Here is a 24,717-nt window from a genome sequence, read left to right on the forward strand (position 1 = left end):
GGGCAGTGTGACATTGCCGCCATCCTGGAAGGCATTCAAGTCAGCCTCAGCTCACTGGCCAGGTTTGTTATGGATATGGAATTACTTACACTTTCTCCTTTGCAGGCCAAGGTGAAGTCTGTGCATATAATTAATATACCCTGCTGTACCTGGATTATTGCCTTGGGCCAGGTGGACAAGTCAAGCCACCTGGCTTTCTAAGGCAGACTCTGAGACTTGATGGTATTTATTTGGCTGGCTAAATACAAGACACCTGTGGGGCATGGCTGAGTTCAACGCTACAGTTGTCTCATCCTGCTGCTCTGAATTCTGCTAGAAATAGCATTGATAAGTGCTATATAGCAAAACCAAACAGATTGTTTCTCACTCCTGTTGGTAAGAGTTATCAGAATTGCTGATGTAATGGCATATAAATAGTAAATTTTACATAAGCTGTACCATGAAAAACAAAGATTTTCCTGTTCCTTTATGGTCAGGACTTTCTGAGCAAAAATCACTGGCAACCAGGGTTAATGAGTGTTTGAATATTAAGCATAACTTGCAAATTGTAGACCTCCAATTCGCAGATTTTTCTTCCCAACAGTCATTTACTTACATGCATCCGAACGTGTTATGAACACTTAGGAACCTTCCCTACTCTCCCAGAGAGGATTCCTTCATAATGGCAAGGTAAGGACTATCTCCTTCTTTCAGAAAGGGAAGAACTACTGTGCAGTAACTCCAGTTTATACTTTGAAATTAATAACTTCAGATTTCTTCTATAGTGTGGACCCTCCTCTGTACGTGTAGGTTCCATTTGCTCTCACTGTATTACTCCAAAGGGAAGAATAGGGCATTAGGAACCAGTACAGTTATTGCTATAAATGATAATAAATTTGATCTATGATCCAGAAATTTCTTTCTTGCTTTTAGGTCAGGTGCGGTGACTCACGCCTGTAATCCCAGCACTTTGAGAGACGGAAGCAGGCAGATCACCTGAGGTCAGGAGTTTGAGACCAGCCTGGCCAACATGGTGAAACCCCGTCTCTACAAAAAATGCAAAAATTAGTCAGGCATGCTGGCACTCACATGTAATCCCAGCTACTCAGGAGGCAGAGGTGGGAGAATTGCTCGAACCCGGGAGGCAGAGGCTACAGTGAGCCAAGATCATGCCACTGCACTCCAGCCTGGGCAACAGAGCAAGACTCCGTCTCAAAAAAAAACAAAAAACAAAAAAACAAAAAAACCAACAATGACAACAACAAAACAGTTTTACTTTCCAACCAGCAAGTTATTGAAGATCTTCTTGAAAAAAAGAGAGTTAATTCTTCATTTCATTTTTTTGCAATATCTTATGATTCACTATTAAGAAAAGTCAAGGCATTCTGCCTGAAATTGTCAGTCAGATCTGCCTGTTCAATGAGTACGTTTGCAATGGTAATTCACTCATTGTACTTTAAGTCTTTTTTCACCTTTCAGTCCCAAAACCAATGCTGTAATTTTATGTTTCCAACATTGTGGAACTAAATTTCCAGATATAAATTTGTATTTCCATTATCTAATCACCTCAAAACTTGATTTAAAATTAACAACAGTTTATTATTTCTCACAATTCTATGGGTTGAAGTGACAGAACACTATTCTGTTCCACATGGTATGTACTGAAGTCACATGTCCACATTGATCTGTGACGGCCTGTCACCCTTCAGAGCTTTTCTCTCCATGGCCCCTCATTGTTTAGTAGAGTAGCTTGGTGAGTTTCTTCCCATGATGGCAGCTAGCTGCTGATAAAAAGTAGAAGCTACCAGATTTCTTAGGGACTAAGCTTATAGGATCAATTCCTTCACATTCTTTGAGTGAAAGTGAATCACAAAACTAGCGCGGATTCACAGGAAGGGAAATAGATTCCACTCTCTTGATGGGAGAAGTGTCATGCATGCACAAAAATGAGGGGATTGTTAGATTAATGGTGGCCATTTTTAGAGACTCTATGACATTATCCAAATGATTCATTATTTCATTTAGCTTTTTTCTTTTTAAAGAAGTATTTTGAATATTGTTTATTATTATTACCTCTAAAGTGGCTTTGTGTTTTAAAATGGCTCCATATCACTTTTTTGTGGTTATTCAATAATTTAATTAATTAGGCCCTAATTTATGGATGTGTAGGTTGTTTTTAATCTGGGGCTATTCCAATGTTGTGAAGAATACCTTTGTATATATGTTCATAGGGAAAATGCTGCATCAAAAGATGTAAGCAATTTTTAACGTTGATAGATAGTGTTAAATTACCCTCCTCACATTGCATGAGTACTTCTATATGCCTTTGAAAGCACAATGTATTACAGAAATTCTACATTCTTTCTCATAAGAATACCGCTGTATTACAACTTTAATTTTCATTTCAATTTTTCCCTTCTTGTTAGTGAAGTTGGACATCATCTTTAGATGCTTCTGTGAAGCTTTAACTTCCTCTTTTTTGAAAGATTTGTTTATATTCTTTGCTTATTCTCATATTGAGTTGTTCATCATTTGTTTTTTCTTATTGATTTATCGTAGCTATATTATCCTTTATGTATATTTGCCCTATAAATGTTGTTCAGAAAGTAGCTTTAAAATAGCATTACTCATAGTTTCAGTAGCAAAGCCAGCCAGTAATGTTCATTATTTCCTTAATTGGGAAGTTGACATTTAAATAATATTATTAATATCCAGAATTTTTATTTTATAACATAAAAATAGATTTTAGATTTTAGATGCATTAAATAGCTCTATATTAAACTTTTAAAAAATAGTATGTTTAAATGTACTGATTGCAGGATGATGAAATGAGCTTGTTGCCTTTAAAAGAATATTTCCTTTTTCATATGAAAATCTAGAGTTAAAAACTTTTAGTAATAGAGCTCAAAGAGATGACAATTCTATTCACTTTTTGAATTAGTAAATTCATATTTACATTTAATCATTCAGATTTTCTCATGTTTATTCATAGCATGTCATCAAATATTTATTATATTCCTTAGAACTCCAGGGACTATGGATGTACACTAGAAGGTACTGGTCCTCAAGAGATAAGCTACCTAGCTTGAGGGACCAAATTGATATCCATGGAGTAAATACATATAGATGAAAGTGAAATGTCATCACGACAGACAAGGTGAACCGTCAGTTAAAATTATAGACTCATTCTAAAAGAGAGATTAAATGAAATGATAAAATGGGAAAATAGGAAAAAACAAGAAATTAAAAGTAACTTTTGATGAAATTAACTTAGAAAACTATGAAAAGAAGATCATATCTTTGCATTTGTTATCTATTGCTGACTGATAAATTTCTTCCCCATTTAGCGACTTATTACAATAAAAAATTCACTATCTCACATAGTTTCTAAGGGTCAGGAATCTGGAAGCAGCTTTGCTGGGTTGTTTGGCTTAGTGTCTCTGTGAAGTTGTAGTCACGCTTTTGGCCAGGACTGCAGTCATCTCAAGGCTTGACTAAGGCTGGAAAATCCTCTTCCAAGCTCATTCACATGGGTTTTGGCAGGCCTCAGTTCCTCACTGGCTGTTGGCTGGAGGCCTCAGTTCCTCACCATATGGATCTCTCTGTAGGATGTCTCATACCATGGCAGCTGGCCTCCCCTAGAGCAAGCAGTACGAGAGTAAAAGTGACCTTTTATTATCTGGTATCCAAATCATACACCATTGCATCTGCCTTATTCTATTAACTAGAAATGAATCACTAAGCCTAGCTCACACTAAAGAAAATTACATAAAAGTATAAATATTATAGAGCAGAAGGATGTGCACATCCTTGAATTTTACAAATAATATCTGTAAACTCTTAGAGTGAAATTATGGTAAATAATGAATTGTATGAAGTTTTTCCCCCTGACATCAGAAATAGCACAATGAAACCCTCAGTTATCACTTCTATCCAATTCTTTACTAGAGGTTCTAACTAATACAACAAGAATAAACAAATAAATAAAACTAAATGACACAGGGATTAAAAAGAACAAAATAAACTACGAAAAGAAGAGACTGGAAGGTAGAGAAGAAGGTGTGGGGAGACGGATGGATTCCTATAAGAGCGAAAGAACATTTTTTTTTGCATGCAATGCAGTTAAATTTAATCAATTTTTTTATTACTATACATTTAAAAGCTTAAACAGAAAAAAACTGCTATTACACACAGAAAAAAAAATAGGTCATTTTAAATAATATCAGACACATAAAAATCTAGAAACTAGAATTTTAAAGCATGTGTATAATCTCCACACTAAAACATAAAATCTATTATACAAATAAATAAAAACCAAATAAATGGAGGAATACGCTGTGTCCATGAATTGCAAACCTAATATTGTAAAGATGTCAATTATTTCCAAGTTGATCCACCTATTCAAAGCAATTTCAACCAAAAGATTAGAAAATTTTATTTCTTTAGAAATCAACAAGACTTTTCTATTATCTAACACATGGAAATAAAGGTAATCTTGAAGAAGAATGTGACTGAAAGATTAATCTTATTATATCGAGCCTTGTATATTCAATGATATAAATCGGACAGTGTGCTGTTTGCACAAGGATAGAAAAATAGATCAAGTTCTAGAAGAAATAGCCCAGAAATAATCCCTGTATATGCTGCCACCTGATTGAATATAGTGGGGGTACTGTAGTTTAACATTTGCCCTGGATCAATTGTATATTCATTTGAAAACAAACAAAAACAAAGGACCCCAATTCCCACCACACAAGAAAAGACATATACAAGCTGTTCAGAGCAACACTCCTTTTAATAAACAAAAATGAACAAAAACAAATAAAATTTCTATGAATATTAGAATGAATATGTATTTTGTAGTGTATTAATAAAGAAGAATGTTATTACAAAGCAATAAGTATGAACAAAGTACAACTATATATCACAAACATTTATTGATCGAAAGAAGCCACAAATAAGAGCATGTACTGCATAATTTCACCTGCATAAAGTTAAAAAATAAACCAAATTAATTTATGGTATTAGAAATAGGCTGTGACTGTCTTTGGCCATTGAGGAGAAAATGAACAAAGGGTCATGGCGGACTTTTAGATTTCAAGTAATTTTTGTTTAGTTTTGTTTTACTTTTAAAATATTCTAGATGCATATTACAAAGCATGTTCACTCCACAGTTTTGATTTATTTTCTGTTTTTATATGAGTATTATTGTTCAATAAAATTGAGAGAGTAGACTTTTTTTAAAAAAAAAAGGCCCAGAAAAGAAAAATTATAACTGAAAGAAGAAAAGTATGTTTTAAAGGTCCTATCTTTTCAAGTAGTTTGTATTTTTGGTTTAAATTTTACATGGAGACTATTGCTGATAATTGCAATTAAAAAAAAAAATATTTACGGATATTTTTCGATATGTCATGAAGTAAGATTGAAAAATATGAGTAATTGTGAAGAAACGCCTCATTATGCAGCCTTGAAGAAGCAAAGAAGCAGTCTTGAAATGATATAAAAGAAATGACTCACTGTCACATTCTCATGTTTCTTCCAAAGTTTTTAAAAATGTCATAAAAATCTATAGGTATTTTATAAATTGATTGCTATCACTTAAGTATTTAGTTTTGAGATTAGGTTACTATAACATTGGCTTCAGATGGCAGGAAAATATGTTTAAGTAGAGCCACAACTAGAAAATTAAATATACAAAAGCAACCATCAAATATATTTGCACATAATGTAAAGAACTATAGTATTTGAAAATATGGTGATAGTCCTGCTTTTGTTCAGCATATGAAGGTCTCAAAAGAGGGTGTTTCATGAAACACACTAAAATGGGGGCACAAACATTCATGGAACAGATATTCAATGTTGGGGTCTGGTGAATACCTCTAGTTCTTAAGGGAAGGGGTGGAAATTACATACAAGAATAAACTTATTCCTGAATTTAGGGTAGAGAATGGTATGAAAACTAACAGCAGCAGGAGCGACAGCAAAGTTCCTCTGAAACTAAATCTAGTGAGCAAATAAAGGCTGAATTTTTTTTTTTCCTTAAGAATTATCTTGGTGCCATAGTTTGAGAAATAGCTTTCCCTAGATGTAGTAGGTATGTGGCCATAAGAGTGAAGAATGAAAGTATGTGGGGATGGGGTTAGGATGGTGCACAGAGCTTCAGGTAAGTCATTACTTAGATTTTTGAGGCTAGTCCCTTGACCAAATGCATTCTTTTTTACCCTAATAAGAACACAGCATTCTTTTTTATCCTAATGGTATGTGCCATTCGCAGAGATTGGTATGTTTACTTTGTAATATTTCTAAATGATCCTGTTTTGTTAAATTTACTATATTTTACATTAGAAATACTTTAATTTAATACTAGTTTATGCACATTATGATAGTCTATCTTTAAGTGCTTTTATAAAGTTTTCAGATTTTATCATATAGTATTAATATGTTGTTAACAATGTTCAACGAAGTGCTGATACAAGAAAAAAGAAACGAGTACCTGAAAAGAGAAGTTATATATTACAAGATTTTCATATTCATAAAGTTAGCAACTAGCTTAGATTTTGAGTTAGTAACTTTCATCTTTATCGAAGAAATTTCACAGCTAATGTAGATGAGAATAATTTCAATTAAAAGTTAGGTTTTTGTTCAATTATATTGGCCAAAGAAGCAGAGTAATATTGGTTGAAAATTGCTGTAAATCTGAATATTTTCTTCAATGAGCTTGGCTTCTAAAACACTGCAAAAGTAAGATGCATTCCTTATCTGATAGCCCAAGGCAAAACTGAGCTCACCTGACTGATCTTCAGATTAAATCAGTATATCTACTTACAAGCAACCCTGCCAGAACATTGATGTGATAATAAATAATGTAGCTTGTACTTGAAGGCCATGGAAGTTTCCTTTTGCAACATCGTACAAGTACAATTTTCTCAGTCCCCTAGGGAATGTGACGAGCAAATTGCTCAAGTGAAGAAATAGTGAGTTAAAATGGAGGTAAAGCAGAACAAGAATTTCACACATTTTATCAGTGTCCTCTCTAAGAAGTGAGAATACTTTTGTGTGATCTCTGTAATCAGTAATTTTTCTAAAGTATAAATATTGTAAAAGTACAAGCCAGTCCCCAAAATATTAACATATTATGTATTTAGAATCTGAAACTAGGAAAATAATAACAAAGTTGTCTCGTTGACCACCACAGTTAATAAGTCATGGGGGAAAGGCTTCATATATGACAAATCTTTTCATTTTCATACGGTAGACAGTTCTAAGATAACCCCCCCGGTGACTCATGTCCTGATAGAATTCCCTCTCCTTGAGGGTAAATGGGACCTATGAAAACAGTAGGTACCAGCCCTGTGATTATGTTACCTTATAGGGTAAAAGGGATTTTGCAGATGTCATTAAGGTCCCTAATCAGTTGACTGAGTTAATCAAAAGGGAGATCATCCTGGGTGGTCATGACTTATTCAGTGGAGCTTAAAAGAAACAGCAACAAACACTCTCATGCTGAATCAGGTGAAAACAAACAGGCATGTTCTAAAATGATCATACAGGGGGCCCATGACTAGATCTTGAGGGTAAGTTCTAGGAACTGAGAGTGAACCCCAGGTGACAGTCCAGTAAGAAGAGAGACACTTCAGGCTTACAACTGCAAGAAACTGGATTCTGCCAACAACCTGAATGGGATTGGAAGAGAAAGAAGAGGTTCAAATGAAAACTGCAGCCCTAGTCAACACCTTCATTTCAGATTTTTGAGAAAATAACAGAGAACTCCTACACAACGCCCAGACTTCTGACCCACAGAAACTGTGAGATGATAAACCTCTATTGCTTTTAAACGATAAGCGTGAGGTAATTTGTTACACAGCAATAGAAAACTAAAACACCTCATAAGAGCCTTGTAATGCAGTCTTATTATTATTATTTTAGGTTAATAAGAAAATTGGGGCTCTAGGACATTAAGTGAAATAGCTGTGATTGGTACAAAGCTCTGTTTCTCACACACACACACACACACACACACATGCCTCTGTTCTCTCTATAATCATATTATTTTGTTCTTAAATTTTATTTTATTCATAAGGTGAGCAATCATAGTACTATAATTCTGCAAATTATGGGAGAAATAAGACAAAAAAAATCCTTCTCTTTCAAAGGATAGGGCTAATCCTAAAAATATTTTTGAAATATGGAAGTTTTAGGCAATTTGATTTCTGATTTATTTTGATGTTATTGTGTTTTTCAACCACCACTGAATGTTTACTTACTATATGCCACCATGTGGCTAAACATGTTTAAGTATTATTGCATTTAATATTGATAAGGTAATGAGATAGCTACTATTCCTATTTATCAATCATGGGAATTGAGGTACAACTAATTTAAGTCATTTGTCCAAAGGCATATATCCTCCAAGTGGCAAAACTGCAATCTGAAACTAGGTTTTCTGATTCTGAATTTTCACTTGCACTTCATCATTATATTTTAAGTGTGCCCTGTATGTCTTGACAGTCTCTTACTTCTCCCTTTACCCCTATTTTTCATCCCCTGCATTTTTCTCTGTCATCAATTTGTATTACTCACACATTATAGCCCTGACCTAATGCATTGCACATTTATGGTACAAATAATTACTGCATATTACTACAGGTCATGCACCTTTGGAAGTGCAACGAATTTAGTAATGAATAAAATAAAGCTTCTTCCTTTAATTGGCTTACATCTGAGACAAGACAAAAATACAAAAACAAATAATTAAACACACATATCACTTAGTGGTAACTATTATGGAGAAAATAAAGGTAAGAAATGTGAATAGGAAATAAAGGGATGGCTTGCTGTATTATACAGAATTTAAGAGAAAAAAATCAATGTTAAAGTGTTGTTTGAACAGAAACATAGAAAACAGAAGGACAGAAAGTAGTATTTCTCATAGAGCGCAAATGCAAAGGAGGTAGAAAAATGCTAATGAGGCTCATGTAAATTCAAAGAAGTCAGTGTGGGTACAATCCAGTGAGTAGTGATGAAGGATAAACAAAGTGAGGTCAAAGAAGTAGTGAGGGTCCATATAATATAGAATTTCTAGGTCTAGAGCAGTGACTCACACCTGTCAGTACTTTGTGAGACTTAGGTGGGCAGATAACTTGAGGCCTGGAGTGTAAGAACAGCCAGGCCAACATAGCGAAACCCAGTCTCTACTAAAAATACAAAAAGTAAGCCGAGAGTGGTGGGACATGCCTGTAATCCCAGCTACTCAGGAGGCTGAGGCACCAGAATCACTTGAACCCGGGAGACAAAGGTTGCAGTCAGCCAAGACTGTGCCACTGCATTCCAGCCCGGGTGACAGAGCGAGTCTCTCTCTCTCTCTCTCTCTCTCTCTCTTTCTCTCTCTCTCTTTTTCTTTCTCATATATATATATATATATACACACACACATATATGTATATATGTGTATGTATGTATATATGTGTGTATGTATGTGTGTGTATGTGTGTGTATATATATAACTTGTAAGACATTTTAACCCTTTTCCTGTTTAGGAAAAAAAGTGCAGCTCACTGCAGGCACTCATTTAATTCTACATAAAAAGACTCTGAGGTTGAAGCAAATTTGACTGATTTTCAATGTGAAAATAAAATACAAAAACTGTTTTGGAGTTAATTCTAAACAGAACTAACATCAGAATTGTTGGAATAATCAGAATCTTCTATATCGGAAAAATCGGGTTCATCAAATGAATCTTTGGCCAACAACTGTTTGAGAACAATGTTAACATTTTCTGGGATTTAACATTTTCGGTGATCCAGAATTACTATTTTGTAAATGCAAACACCACTGCTCAAAACAGAATTCTATAAACAGAATGATGTCTTTTGTTTCCAAAGTCAATATACTAAAGTGATGGAGAAATAATAATAAAAGCTCGATATTTCATGACAAAGTTATCTCAGGGTAAACGCTGCAACCCCAGGTGCCATTAGCAAGTATTTCGGGGCTAAAAGGAAAAGGTTTAAGGACACTGGCTTTTACTTTAAATGAAATGAGATGCCACTGGAGAGAATTAAACACAGAGGTGATATAATTTGCTTTGGTTCTCACAGGTTCAATCTTGCTGTTGTGGTAAGAGTGACTTTTAGTAGAGAGAAGAAAGAAGCATGTGTATGAGGGGGTGTCAATTAGGAAGTGAATGTTTTAATCCTAACAAGAGATGATGGTGGTTTGGGTCAAAATGATAGAGGAATATGGATAAGGAAGCTTCAGACCTGGGAGATATTTTAAAGGTAACATCAACAATAGACAGATGGAGTGTGGGATATGAGAGAAAGAGGAGTCTTGGATGACTTCCAATTTCTTGTCCTACGTAACTGGAAGGATGAAGTATTCTTTTGCTGAGGTAGGTAAGAATGTAGAGGGAGCATCACTTTGGGAGGCTGAGGTAGGCAGATCACGAGGTCAAGAGTTCCAGACCAGCCTGGCCAACATAGAGAAACCTCGTCTCTACTAAAAACACAAAAATTAGCCAGGCATGGTGGCACATGCCTGTCATCCCAGCTACTTGGGAGGCTGAGGCAGGAGAATCACTTGAACCCAGGAGGCGGAGTTGCAGTGAGCTGAGATCATACCATTGCACTCCAGCCTGGGAGACAGAGTGAGACTATGTCTCAAAAAAAAAAAAAAAAAAAAGAATGTAGAGGGAACATATTTGGAGGTAGGAAATAAAAATTGTTTCAGGAGCATTTCTTAAGTTAACGATACCTAGTGAATATCAAAATAGAGGTGTCAAGTAGGCAAGTAAAGCTAAAGTTCAAGGGAGAAGTGGCTGTAACATGTGAGTCATTGTAAAAAGAGGATATTTAAATTAAAGAACTGGATAGAAACTTCAAAGGTGTGAATAAAGAGAGAGGCGAGAACATCTGTGGCCTGAGTTCAGAAACATCAGAGTGATGAAGCAAAGTCAGCAAAACAATAATAATATATAAGAAGGAGCAGCCGTTGTGGTCAGAAAACTGAGAGAGTAGTTTCCCAAAAGCCATGTAAAGAAATGTTTTAAGAAAAAGGGAAGGATTGACTTTTTCAATGTCTGCTGATAAATCTACATGAAGTAATAATTCACCACTGGATTTAGCACCACGCAGTGGCCTTGACAAGAGCTGAGAAGTGAATGGAGAGAAACCTGACTATGAGAGCTCAGTAAGAAAAAGTTGCAGAAGAGTTAGAAAAAATGAGCTCAGACAACTCTTTCAAGAACATTTGGTGGTGTTAAGGGAAAAGAATTACAAATTAATACCTAGGAAGGATGCAATGTGTACAGTGGGTTTTGTACTATTTCTCCTAGCATAAATTTCAGACTATTTGTATGCTGATGGAAGTGTGTTTCAACCATGCAGACAGTGCAGAGGCAGGATACGTAAACATTGGATTTGAGCAGTGTAGAGATTTGCCAAACAAGGACATAGATTGACAGGATAATGTGGGATTAACAATTGTGTGAGATTGTTCTGATGATTGACTGTGAGTTGTAGACAATAAAATCGGAATAATTTTGAGATTTGAAAAGAGGTCATAGGAAGTCATGAAAGGAGATGTACAAAGCCCGGTGGAGAAGGGTCAGGGATTCTTGGGCTTCTGCCTTAGACTGATAGAAAAAGAAATGAGGATGTGGTAGGATTATCCTGATGCTGGACCATACAATTTTCGTGGTGATTGTATGAGTTTTGGGGCAGGCGGGGAAGTCTTGCAAGGAACATGCAAAACTCTGGGTTTCCTTTTGAATTTGGCATGGTGACCTGCACTTCTGCATCTTTATTCAATACAAAGAAAAGTATTTTAAAGAAAAGAAGTCAATTATAGGATTGACAGTTTTGACTGGGGCTTAATTCTATTCTTTAACAGTTTGTAAGGTTTGCTTGATTCACAAGCTTATTTCATTCACCATATCCAAACACAAAGATGACCTAAAACTTATAAATACTTTAACCCTGTCAGACTGGTGGAGCAGGACCTTTGAGAATGAGGGGTGGAAAGTTAGAATAAAGTGAGAAGTTGTGGATAAGTAAAAATGAGAACATATGTTTTCTTAAAATTTTTTCTCTGTTCCAGTTATTGTCTTGACATTTACTAAGATACTTACTCTCATCCTTGCTTTTTACCTTTAAAAAATATAATCCTATTCTCTCATTTGTATAACTGAATTCTGAATGCCTGTTTGCAAATTTTCTTGACTAAACATTGTCACAAGTTAGTGATTCAACTGTACTACCTAGAGTCCATGTGTTATGACTTTAAGGTCTGGCACTATTTTGATTCTATATACCAATCTGCTTGGAATGAAAAGCTTTGTAAATCTGCGTTGATTATTTTGATGGATTATCTGAGGAAGAACTGAAGGTTATACCCAAGTCTAAGTAAATGAGGTCTTCTCATCTAACACTCCTCATTTGATCACTAATCTTTCAAAAATAAGATAAAATGGTAGTAACAATAAGAATAATATCATACATGCAGTTGCATAAAATACCAGGTTTAAATTGTAGAGCACATATTTACATCTATACTGTAGTCAAAAACATATTTATGTAACTTTTGAGTAAAATATACAGAATCAAATATTAAAACATCTGAATTTATGAAAGGTTTAAGTTTTCTAAAGTAATCATTCCTTAACATCTTCCTGTGAGGCATGATATTGACATTTCAAATATTGTTGGTAACTTTTAACAGGAAAACAAGGTAATACATTTTAGTATAGAATTGACCTGGGAATTAGAAATTCAGAACAAGCCTTAAATATGCAATGCAGTTATGCTGTAATCCTGAATAATGCACCTAACCTAGAATTTCAAAAAGAATTGAGCAAAACAGATTTCATGGGTCATATTTTTGCCAATGCCTAAAGGCACAACTCTATGTATATATTCATGAGTAAAACGTTTGATATTTTAAATCTATGACAGTTCATAAATATAGTCTTAAGAAATAAAAACTGAAATCTTAAGTATTTCACAAGTGTATGCAATTAGAAGTAGCAAAACACATTAAATAGATCTAAAATGTACAAAGATATGTTGAGGCATAAACTAAAATATGCCATGACCATACATCATAAATTTAGGAGAATGCTGTAGGTCTTTTCAAATGCATCAATCATTTTTAGATACCTATTATTATAACGTTATCTCAATAAGCTTTCCCCATCAAATGCTTAAACTTGTATGTAGCTTCCTACCACAATGAGAAAGCCTCAAATTCACTATAGTTAAACATTCTTAGCCAAACAGCAGTGCTCTACCATATCACTTTTTATGATTTCTCAGGAATTGTCACCATCTCTGCCTATGAAACTCTTAAAAATACTTTTATGAAAAATGTCAAACCTGTACAAAGTAAATCAAATATTACAATAAAACCTCATGAATGAATCACCTAGTTTCAACAAATCATTACTCTATAATTTTGGCGGTATTTTTTTTTGTTTTTTGTTTTGTTTTGTTTTTTTTGAAACAGAGTCTCGCTCTGTCGCCCAGGCTGGAGTGCAGTGACTGGATCTCAGCTCACTGCAAGCTCCGCCTCCCGGGTTCACACCATTCTCCTGCCTCAGCCTCCTGATAGCTGGGACTACAGGTGCCCACCACCTCGCCTGGCTAATTTTTTAATATTTTTTAGTAGAGACGGGGTTTCACCGTGTTAACCAGGATGGTCTCAATATCCTGACCTCGTGATCCTCCTGTCTGGGCCTCCCAAAGTGCTGGGATTACAGGCTTGAGCCACCGCGCCCGGCCTCTATAATTTTTGATTCATCAATATCTACTCCAACTCCAAGCTCCCCAACTTAATTACTAGTATTTTATAGTCTCTTTTGAGGTAAAAGCGATGTACATTAAATTTCACATATCTAAGCCATATAATTTTGACAAATAAATACACTGATTTAACCCAAAGACCTAGCAAGCTATAGAACATTTTTCTTAACCCAGAACACTTCTCTTGTGGCCCTAATGGGCCCATCCCTATAAGAGAGGCAATTACATTTTTTTCACTATGGATTAGTTTTGCCAGTTTAGGAATGTAATAGAAATTTAATCTTACAACTCTTTTGTGTCTAGCTCCTTTAAAGCAGCATAATACCTCTGAGATTCTTTCACTGTTGTAGGTAGCAGTATTCTGTTCCATTTCACTGCCAAGTGGCATTCCATTGCACCCACATACCACAACTTAGGTGTATCTTCCTCTGTTGATGGGTTATTTGAACTTTTTGTTTATTATGTGTAGAACTTCTATGAAGTCTTGCATGAGCTTTTGATAAAAAACAGTAATTATTCTTCATAGATTAAAATACTTAAAAGTAAATTGCGTGCTAAACTGGTAACTGATAGTTAAAGTAAATGTCAAAAACTTTTTCCAAAGTGGTTTTATCATTAAATATTCTTATCAGTAATATATGACATTTCTGCTGGCTCCACATTGTGACCAACATTTTCTGTTTGTCGGGTTTTCATTTAAATAGCTTTAATGAGCCATAACATGCATATTTATAAAAGGTACCCATTTTAAATGTATAATTCAATGGTTTTTAGTACATTTACTGGGTTGTGTGTAATAAAGAGGAAGACTCTATTTCAGATATTTTATCTTAAGCTTTTAATCACTATTGGTTTTCCTTTTCTCCCTTCCTCTTTTGCCCCACACCTGGGCAAGGCCATAAGAAATTCCTCGCCCTCTCTCCCTCAGCTTGTTCATAGTTCAAACCATGCAAACCCTGTCCCATGATCAAGAACCTTCCCTGTGGCCCTGCTTCCTAGCGACTGTAACAGCCAAAGCCACCTGACTCTTTTCACTTTCTGTGATCTGGGCTGGCTTGTGCCAGGCCTGCGCTCCCTGGAGAGTCGCATAATATGAGTAATAAGGTTTTTCATATCTTCCCAGTGCACGTTGCATCATCAGTCTTGACATACAAACCGATATTTGGTGGGAAGTTTATCCCGACATCCACAGGGAAACTACAAAACATTGTGTAACTACATAGTCTAATTTTAGAACATTTTCACCACCTCAAAAAGAAACCTCGTAGACTTTAGCATTCACTCCCAAATACCTTCCACATCCTTATCTCCCAGCCATAGCCAAGCATTAATATACTTGTCATCTATAGATTTGCCTATTTTAGACCATTCACATAAATGAAATCATAAAACAAGTGCTCCTTTGTGACTCTCTTAATTTATAATATTTTTAGGTTTATTCATGTTGTATCACGTATTAGCACTTCATTTCTTTTAACATGGCATAGAGATACTACATTTTGTTTAACTACTTATCAATTGATGGACATTTGGGTTTCTTCCAGTTTTGGTATTATGAATAATTCTGTGAGCATTCATGTATGATATAGTTTGGATATTTGTTTACTTCCAATCTCAATGTTGGAGTTGGGGCCTGGTGACAGATGTCCCATCAAGGGGGCAGATCCTTCATGAGTGGCTTAGCACCATCTTCTTGGTGATGAGTGAGCTCTTGCTCTGTTGGTTTACCTGAAAGCTGATTGTTTAAAGGAGCCTGACACCCCCTCCTGTCTACTTCTTGCTCAGTCTATTGCCACGTGAGGTGCCTGCTCCTTTTTCACCTTCTGCCATGATTGTAAGCTTCCTGAGGCCCTCAACAGAAGCCGAGCCGACGCTGCTTTCATGCTTATACAGTCTGCAGAACTATGAGCCAAAATAAGTCTCTTTTCTTTATCAATTACTCGGTCTTAGGTATTCCTTTAAGAGTGAAATAGCTATGTCATACGGTAAGTCTATGTTTAACATTTTAAGGAATTGCCGAACTGTTTTTCAGAGTAGTCACACCATTTCACATGATGCAAAACAACATATAAGGGGTCTTCCAATTTCTCTACAGTTTTTCCAACACTTGTTTGAGTTTTGGATCCTAAGTTTGTTCTTGATCATTGTTTTATTTCTAATTGTTCCCAATATTTTTGACAACTGTCTATAAAATACATATAATCTGTTTGTATGTTTTTATTTCTCTTAGTGTGGTAGAAAATGTAAGGCAGGAAGAAATATTAACTTAAGCATGTTAATAGAAGAAATGAGGCCACCTACAGTTCATCATCTTCTGTTAGTAAATTGGAGGGTTAAAAGATAATGATAATAATATACTAAAAGATCACACCACAGAAAAATAATACCTAGATATGAATAAAAATGGATTAGAAGAAAGAAGAATAATGTTTAAACTTCTCTAGAAGTTTTAAAGACAGTAATACAAATCAAGTTAAATGTCACAACAATAAGAAACATCTAAGTTCCCTTTAAATAAATTAAATAAACAAAGCAAGAGATGACATTATTGTTCCTTTTCAATTAGCATTAAAGTCATTCTAAATCACCAACATCTAAATAGACAAAGGGAAAAAAGTCAACTATGGGCTTTTACTGGCACTTGTAGCACTTGGCCATACACACACACACACTATATATATATGACATACATATATAGTGTGTGTGTATATATATATACACACACACCAATATTAATATTAAACTCTAATAATTAAACACACACTATACATACACACATACATACACACATACATACACACATACACATATATATGTATATATACACACAAAATATATATATTATGTTATATATGTATACTTTACTATATATACTGTATGACACACAGATGCACACACACAGTCTACTAGGAGAATCCTTAAAAAGCCATAAAGCAAAATTCTAATGCACTTGGACAAAAAAAAATCCCAGTAAATATATTTATTAGTGAATATTATTTACTAAAGCAAAATACCTAAGGTAGACCATGGCTGGCAACCCAATGGCCAATAGATTATCAATAAGAGATGGTATAGATCAACTACATCTAAACTGCTATACCATATTTAAACTGCTCTCCATCAGTAGCTTAAAGGAGGATTTAAATATGGCCACAAATATCCATGTGTTTCTAATGAAATGGGTGTATGAAATTGTATAATAAAGAATCCCGATTTCTTGTTTCACTACTGAACCTGAATATTTTGTTTTACATGCATCCTAGACACAGTAGGGAAATAAAATATATTCTGCTTTATATTGTGAACTAAGAACTCAAGTTGTACCCATGTATGGACACTTCACAGCATCCATTACACTATAAGAAATAATTAAACACTAAATTAAATAACACAGACCTCCGTGGTAAATAAACTAAAATGTGAATGTACCTGCATTGTCATAGAAGAATGAATACTACCACATTTACTTAATGTTAAATTCAACTATATACTTCATTTTCTAATTTCTTATAATGTATAATATTAGTTTACCCAAAAGCAGTGATTAGAGACTTTTAAATTGGAATGTGTATGTGTGTGTGTGTGTGTATGATCTGTGCTTGTTTTATATAAATGCATTTATTCCACAGTAAAAGTAGATTTTTTTCTTTCATTTTGCCATAATGAACTAGTGAATTAAATTTGATATAACCTACCATATGGTTCCATTCAAGGGGTACCAAATACTCTTTGACCTAATGAGAAATGATCAAAGTCTGAGCCTGTTTTAAAAACTCATGAAAATATTAGATTCAAGTGCTTTTCTTTTTTGTTTCTCCCTGAGTTAGTCCTTTGATGATCCATTTTATTAAAAGAAAAAAGGAAGGAAACCAATACAACATAGAGAATAAAACTAAGGAAACATCCTTGGGTAATATTTTATTTTAGATAGATTTATCGTGACACAGAAAAATCAGCACTTTGAAGTGAAAGTCATCAATGATCTAAGGACATGTGTTCCCTTCAGATGTCACAGTTGCTTCGGTTTTGTCAGTCAGGGAATTCACATTTTTATGGTTGGATTTTACTGCTGTTTAGATGCTTGTTTGATTTGAGAACATCTTAAATTTAAATGAACATACCAGTGCTAAAGCAGTCAGAAAAGACTGAGTTTATTCCTAGATGGAATGGCAAAATATTATATTCAAAGTGCAGACCACAGCTTTCAGCGCTCTCTATCAACTTACAAAATTACTAAAAACACGAATAATTCCCAAATGTCTTTGTTAATGTTTTATCACACATCTGTGTCATCAGCAAACCAAATTCTGTTAATAGAATTCACTGACATATTGTTATAAAGCCAGCGCACACTAGATTGAGAAAATAGTTTACCTAATTCAAGTTTTTTTGTCTTGCTATCAAAACATCATCACGGGAGGCCGAAGTGGGCGGCTCACGAGGTCAGGAGATCGAGACCATCCTGGCTAACATGGTGAAGCCTCATCTCTACTAAAAATACAAAAAATTAGCTGGGCATGGTGGCAGGCACCTGTAGTCCCAGCTACTCGGGAGGCTGAGGCAGAAGAATGTGAACCCAGGAGGCAGAGTTTGTAGTGAGCCGAGCTCACGCCATTGCACTCCAGCCTTTTATTTCTGTCTCAAAAAAAAAAAAAAATCATCTCGTTATCCTTATTTAAAAAGAAACATGCATCTTGAATGTTACAATGTATTATAGAGTGAAGACTAATCCAGCCAACTAAAACAGAGAGAGGGGAACTATTTGTACTTCTCATAAGGTAGACTGTTCAAATAAAGATGCTTCCGGTGCTATATTTGACATACATTCTTTTGAATGATAGAAACTTTGTATATGACTTTCTTATTTGAGATTAATGAGAGAAACACAAATCTTATCTACACAGTTTGTTAAAACCGCCATGGAAAATTTACCCACCTATGAGGTGGCAGAGATCTATGAAATATTATCTTCCTTTTATCTTCCCAGTTATCACTCTCTTCTTTTTTAGTGTGCTCAAGAACATAGTATAGTGTTTGTTATTGAAATTCGTATTAACAGTGGAGGCTTGAGATTACTAATTTGCTACTAATATTAAAGTTAAGTCATTGCTTTACATTAACTTGATCTTTGGCACCTCTCTCTGTCAGTGGGTCAGATATCCATTTTTGTAATATCTACCTGCATCACAGCATAACTTCTTGGCTCCAACATTATTCAACCTCTAGACTTTTCTCCGTCTTCTAGTCTTTTTCAAAATCTCAAGCCCTTTTCTTTTAAAGCCATGTTTTCTCCTATGTGTTAACTAATGTTATACAAATAAGTATTTATTGATATGAGTATTATGCTAATTTATTAGGTAATAAGATCCATTACAGAAATTCTTATATTTTATATAAAACTAGATAAAAAGTAGTTTAAAGCAAACTCGTTTTTAAGAAAACTCATCAGTTATTGAGACAGCATCTTTTTTTCTATATATGTTATGCAAAATAATTAAAATAATTTTAGTATAGTGGTATAGAATTTTTTTAAAAAAAAGGAAATTTGGGAGGGAAAAAGATATCAAATCTATTTATTGTGTCAATGACCTATTACTGTTTCTATTTCCTATAAAGTCACTTTTTTTCTGATAAAAGTAGTACTCAGATAACTTTTATTCTTCTCTTTATTTTCTGCTTCTTGACATAACTTTTGAATTTATTTTACTCTGTTTTTATAAATTCACTAGGCTCTCTAGAAGGCAAACGTTGAATTGAAAAAGATGAGATGTCTCAGTTTCAGTTCACAAGACCTTTAAATCTTATTATTGAGCTTTAATCTCCAGTGGCCCCAAACCTTTTTTTTATCTCTTTCTTAACCTTCTTGGTTAAAACAGTTGTAGAAACTGGCAGAGTGAAACCTGTCTAGTTATCTCATGGTTCTTTAAAAAAAAAAAAAAAAAAAGATTTATTGCAGGCAGATATTTTTTTCTTATTCTCCTAGGAGTCTAAAAGTTTGAATGATTTGGCCATACTACTCTCTTCCTTCACATGTAAATAATTAAAATAATTGCTACTTAACTTGGCGGCTTAAAAAATACATGCATATTATAGATATAGACCCCATATCTATAGGTGACCTCGGCAGTTCTGCTCATCTAAATTAGGCTTAATTGATATTGGCTGTGTTTGTTTATAGGTCAATGCTCAGGTGTTCTGGGAACTCTGTATTTTAAGTTGCCTTCTTTTGCATATCTGACAATTGTTGGCTCTCATTTGAGATCACAGATATAATTAAACTATGGGTTTTTTTTCTTTGTTCAATATACTAAACCAGCTTTGTTCACATGATGACCTTTGTGTTCCCAAAGAGAAAGTGGAAGTATGCAAGGTCCCTTGAGGCCTAGAGTGAAAACTGGCAAAGTAGTACCTCTGTCTCATCCTGTTAGAGAAAACCCAGACTAAAAGGAATGGGAAATAGATTACATCATTTGATGGCAGGAACCACAGCCTCACACTGCACATGCATAGCTTAAGGTTGAAAAATAAATAGAGAGGAATTTTACAATCAATCTACCACACCATCTAAACAGAGAAGGAAAAAAATGTCTAATCTCAGCAAACACCGATTTTAATTGTTAGAGAGAAGTGGAGGAACTCTCCAAGGAAATTGAAAAACAGAAGCCAATGAGGTGGAAGAAAAACAGAATAATAGTGGTGTCCCCAGTGACGAGCAAGGAATAAGTTTCAAGAAGAGGGATGTGATCAACCCTCTCAAATGATGCTGATAGGTCCAGTAAGATGTAGCGTAAGAACTAATTACTGAATGTAACAATGTCAAAATCATTGCTTGGGTAGATTGGTGGAAACAAAACTTGATTGAAGTAAATTTAAAAAAAGAGTGAGAGCTGAAGAATTCAAATCTTAATATCCTAACATAATCACCGATATTATTAATTATTGTTTTTATTCCCAAACAGGTGAGACAAAATAGTTATTATCCAAACCAACACCCCCTTGAGAATAAGTGGAACTCTCCCAGACAAATCTAAATGTAATGCCTAGAAAGAGCAACTGAATCATTCCTTCATCTTTTTTTATGGGAACATATGAAGCTGTGCTAAATTGTGTGGTGGCAGTGATGACAGCCGTGGCCCATCTGGAGTGGCTGCTGCAAAGACAACGGCTGCAGCAGGTGAGGTGTGACTGGTGCTGCTCCCTTTGTGGAGTCAGTGGAAGCTGGAAACAGAGGGGAGTCCCAACCCCTTCCAAACTGGGGGGATGAGAGCCCTGCCCCTCAAGCACAACTTCAACCACCCAGTTGCAGGGACCCAGGAAGATCCCAGAGGCTTGGAAATGCCTCCTCCAGCTGCTTGGCCTCTCCTCGCTCCAGGCACCTGCTCTGATTTTGTAACAAAGCTGTGGCCGAGCCTGAGCACTGTCACAACCCAGCTGAGTGTACACATGCTCGGGATGTGTACATATGCTCGGGATGCCTTTGGCCACCTTGGTCCCCTCTAGACTTTGGATGCTGACAAGCATGAGAGGGAGGCCAAGGAGGGGCGGAGGGCAGCTCAGCATGGGCCTGCAGGTGCCCCTAGTCATGAAGATCCTGGGTGCCATGATTGCAGGGGAGGCAGACAGGCTCCTGGGCAGAAAGAGGTGGGTCCCTGGTGAAATTCCCCATTCAAGCCAGGGATGGTCTGAAGTCTGGGGACCAGACTGCCCGTTTCATGGAACAGAGAAAGAACTTATGGTGTTTTATCCAGGCCTGCCCATGGCTGCCCCTGGACCAATCAGCCCAGACTGCCTCCCCTCTGAAGCTCATAAATACCCTGAACTCAGCCAGACTCCAGCAGACAAATGGGATGACTTGCCTGCAGAAAAGAGCTATCCAGCTTGCCTCCAGAAAAGAGTCTCCTCTCTGCTGATTGCTGTATACTCATCAGGATGACCTGCCTGTGGATAGAACTATCCACTCTGGGTCTCCTCTCTGCTGAAAGCTGCGGAGATGTCAGAATGACCTGCCTACGGTTAGGGATCACCCACTCTGGGTCACCTGAGAGCCGTATTGTCACTCAATAAAGCACCTCTTCACCTGCTCACCCTCCAGTAGTCCATGTACCTCATTCTTCCTGGATGTGGGACAAGAATTCCGGATCTGCTGAATGGTGGGACTGAAAGAGCTCTAACACAAACAGGACTGAAACATACCTCCCACTTTCCACCTTGCAGGTGACAGGAAGGAGAGAAGAGAAAGAAGAGCTGCAGCCCTTCGGGGAGCCCAGAATAGGAGTTCCTCAAGCCAAGACTGTGACACCCTCCTTGGGGCTCTGTGGTTCCTGGCATCTTCTAGCTTCCAGATGCCACCATTTTCCCCAGTGCCCATAGTGGAAGCTGCTTCTTGTATGTCTGGTCCAGCCACAGCCTCTCAGGGAGCTGGCGTCTGTGATGGCATGTGTAGCTGACCACCCTGCCACAGCCAACATGCCTGGCTGTGTGCAGTAGCTGGATGCTGTGCTCTCTTGCTCATATACCCCTCTCCGCTCCACACTGGACTCTCCCTTGGCAGGCATGGGATCCAGGCTGGTAGCACAAGTCTAGTGCGGTTTGCTAGGCCAAGTGGGCAGAACAAACCCAGTGGGCCCAAGCAAAACTTGGGCAAAAGCACCACAGGCCACAGAGGTTTTAGGCAGGCGAAGTGACACCCTAGGTCCTGTGACAATGGCAAGCTAATAGTCTTTGCTGATCGCTTCTTTTTTCTTGGAAATAAAAAGAAAGATCATCAGATAAGAGGAAGGATACAGGAAGATATTGGAAGTCTAATAAAAAGGGAGAAGTCATAAAGCAAGTGAGCAAATGAATGAACTAGAGAATTGCTTAAGAATGCTAAGCAGCACTAAGGTGGGTGGTTGCAAATGTAGCATTGTTACAGGAAGCTGTTGTTCATTGTACGCATTTTTGCCAGTCATATTTGGCCGTGCAGGCAAAAATTAGTTGGAGAGTTGGATTTTATTAGGGTTGGCATTTTAGCAAGTAAGTACAATGAAGTTATAAAACAGAAAGGAAGTTTAAGGATAGCAGGAAGTGACTATAATTTAAAAAAAAAACAAGGACTCTAATATAAGTCATTAGAGAAATGACCATTTGAGGTGGGTACAGACAATCAAGTTATATGAGCAGTTAATTATATACAGCAATAGAGGAAAGAATTGTCAGAGTACTGGGAATGAGCTGAGAAGTTAAGAGGTGGAGGTGAAAAAGTGAAGGAAAATGCTGCAGGGATTTTGGTTATTTCAAATGAAAAGGGACGAAAATGATTGAGGTAGGTGGGAGACATGTTATTGGAGTATAGGAAGTGAAAGGACATTAAAATATGAAATACATTAAAATATGAAAATTAATTTTTACATGGAAATTAAATTGCCACTAATTACAAAAGCAGTAATGCTAGAGAATGTTAGTGAGACAAGTGCTAAAATCTTAAAGAACAGGAGTGAATGAATCATCAGTAGAAGATGGCACTAAGGAAGGAGAGTATAGATATAGTTTGAAGATAAGGGACTTAGATCTGAGTGCCTGGAAATGGAAATGAGAAACAAGGAGGATATGGAACCCTCTTCTGGCTACTCTGTGATGGGGTTACAGGGGAAGCAGAGTTCATAGGAGAAACAGATTTCAGGTTGAGCAACAAATGATGGAACAATTAAAGAAGACAAAGGAGAATTTGCTCGTGGTGGACTGAATTGCAGGGTACCATCAGAATATTTTAGTCTTCAGAGAGAAATGGAAGATGAGGCCTATTAGAAATATTTGGGGTAGGAATCTAAGGAATGAGTGGTATCCTGGGAGTCTTGGGCTTCTTATGGTTATTGATGTAAACAAACATAAAAGGCGTATAGGATTAGTTCTGGTAGCACAAAGAATTAAATGGTAGTAACATTATGAAAAACAGGAATGGGGAAGAGGTGTTCACTATTACATCCACATGGTTTATAAAAGTCATATTATATAGAATGGTATATATGAAGTGTGAAATTAATCATCCTACTTAACCCTCCGTATTCACTAAGAACAGTTTATTTGTATTCACTGAAAATTTCTAAGCACATGTGAAATATATATAGATAGACAACTAGCTCTAATTAATGTTTCTATAATTGCATGCCTGCAAGTATATTTGTATTAGTCTGTTTTCACACTGCTGATAAAGACACACCGGAGACTGGGCAATTTACAAAGGAAAGAGATTTAATGGACTTACAGTTCCACATGGCTGGGGAGGCCTCACAATCATGGCGGAAGGCAAGGAGGAGCGAATCACATATTACATAGATGGCAGTAGACAAAGAGAGAACTTGAGCAGGGAAACCCTCATTTTTAAAACCATCAGATCTCATGATACTCATTCACTATCACGATAACTATGCAGAAAAGACCCACCCCCAAAATTCAATCACCTCCTGCCGGGTCCCTTCCAGAACACATGGGAATTGTGAGAGTTACAATTCAAGATGAGATTTTGGTGGGGACACAGCCAAACCATATCAATATTTATATAGAACAAAGATACTGTTCATTCTGTTCTTTTATCTCATTGAATTTACCTTTGGAATATTTATTCAATAATCATATGTGAATGTATCTTACTTTTTAAAAACCTTCCTGCATTATTTATCTTTGCATTGATTTATTTAACCTTTTGTCTACTGATGAACATTCATTTAGGTTGTTGACAGTTTCTTTTGGACTTGTAAGCAATAAACATATTGCTACATACTTCATTTCACAACATGTTATGAGGGTTTTGTATAATATGAAAACCGTGAAAAAAAATTTATACTAAATTATACTAAATAATGTTTTTTATGTTAAATGTTGGTACTTACTGATAAATTGCACCCCCTCTATCCACCAAACTTACAAAAATATGTGCCGGCATTTCATGAGATACACTGCGCAA

At 36.0% G+C, this 24,717-nt stretch overlaps 1 long non-coding RNA gene across 1 annotated transcript in view; it reads left to right on the top strand.

Moving 5' to 3' along the window:
* Window positions 1–422: 422 nt before the first annotated feature.
* LOC139362293 (uncharacterized) overlaps window positions 423–24,717 on the top strand; it is a 39,122-nt gene continuing 14,827 nt past the window's right edge. Inside the window, exons 1-2 of the long non-coding RNA XR_011620863.1 lie at window positions 423–669; window positions 20,735–22,658. This is a non-coding gene — a long non-coding RNA (uncharacterized lncRNA). The remainder of the gene's footprint in view (window positions 670–20,734; window positions 22,659–24,717) is intronic.

This window comes from Macaca nemestrina, chromosome 3 (assembly GCF_043159975.1).
Source record: "Macaca nemestrina isolate mMacNem1 chromosome 3, mMacNem.hap1, whole genome shotgun sequence".
NCBI classification, from domain to species: Eukaryota; Metazoa; Chordata; class Mammalia; order Primates; family Cercopithecidae; genus Macaca; species Macaca nemestrina.